At 38.4% G+C, this 1,325-nt stretch overlaps 1 pseudogene; it reads right to left on the reverse strand.

Annotated features, from left to right (window-relative positions):
* Positions 1-338: 338 nt before the first annotated feature.
* Positions 339-615, reverse strand: LOC118017420 (annotated as a pseudogene).
* Positions 616-1,325: the final 710 nt, after the last annotated feature.

A 1,325-nucleotide genomic window follows, 5' to 3' on the forward strand; every position in this document is an offset into this window, starting at 1 on the left:
CTTTAAAAAAAAAAAAAAAAACACCGTGGCATTCCAGAGAAAGGTTGCACCATATGTAAATCACAGAATATGAAATTGCATTATGAATTTTGAAGGAAGACTGGACTGTAGATGCATTTTTGGAAGTAGTAAAAGATGAAGTTCAAAAGGGAGATAAGAGTCAGATTGCAAAGACCCTTTATGGCACATTAAGGAGCAGAGCCTCTACCTATGGGGAACAGGGACCTACTCAATGATTTTTTTTTTTACTATTATAAAAGTTTATTTAATAAAAAAGTTCAATATGAAATTGCACACGGCCTGATTTTTATATTGTAGTAAAACAAGTACTATGGAGGGGACATGTGGAAGCAGTTGATTTCTTCTGATGAACACACCCATTGTTTATACTCGCTCCAAGACTTCTAACATGATGATACTATTTCCTCGTATTACCGCCATTCCAATATTGTTCTATTGCCCACTAGTTGCTATCTCCACACATTTATCTATCACAAGATTCATAAATGGATCGAACCCCCGCAGTATTCCTTGGACATGTCTGCCACCATTTAATTTCAATGATAATTTCTAATCCGTAAATTTTTTCAACTCGGGAGGGTGAGCTTTGCTCATGGTGTCCACTCGGCGAGCTCAAAGATGCCTCCAACACCTACTCAACGATTTTTAAAAGTAGAGTAATGTAATCAGCTATGTGTGTTTAAAAAGGCATGCTGGTGACAGTGTAGAAGATGAATTGGAGAAAGGAAAAGATAAGGGGCAGGGAGAAAGAGGAAGTAATTATACACATCCAATTATGTCATGATGAGAATCTTAACTATGACAAAATCTAAACATAAGTGCTATATCAAAGCCATAAAAAGAGAACAGAAGTGTGTGCAATATACGTAAAGGACACAGAAGATAGGTTTGCTGATTCTGTCCGTGGAAAGGATGAATTCAAAGAGGAAGTCGCAAACTATAGGAAATTTATAACTTAGTGGGATTGTCAAAGTGAATGGTGGCTACTAAATGGCATTAGAGTGGTAGAGAAGAAAATGTGATAAAGCTGTTCTGAAGTGGGAGGCGTCATATGTCATCTAGGAGGGTGCATTGAGGAAGGTGAAGCTTGCAGGTGGTAAAACAATGGTGAGTCAGAAATTCCTGGTTTCTGGAGGAAAATGTCTCAGTAACAGAGAATGCTGTCTTTTGTGGAATTCTCAGACCCAAAGGGAATCTGACATCTCCTCACTGTCTCAAAGGCACCCTATGGCCACAACATATTTGTTAATGCATTGGAGCTCAGGGTACCATCAGCTAAGTTTCCAAGAGTTAGGATTGCTCAG

The sequence above is a fragment of the Mirounga leonina genome, unplaced genomic scaffold (assembly GCF_011800145.1).
Source record: "Mirounga leonina isolate KUSES-001 unplaced genomic scaffold, KU_Mleo_1.0 Mir_169, whole genome shotgun sequence".
NCBI classification, from domain to species: Eukaryota; Metazoa; Chordata; class Mammalia; order Carnivora; family Phocidae; genus Mirounga; species Mirounga leonina.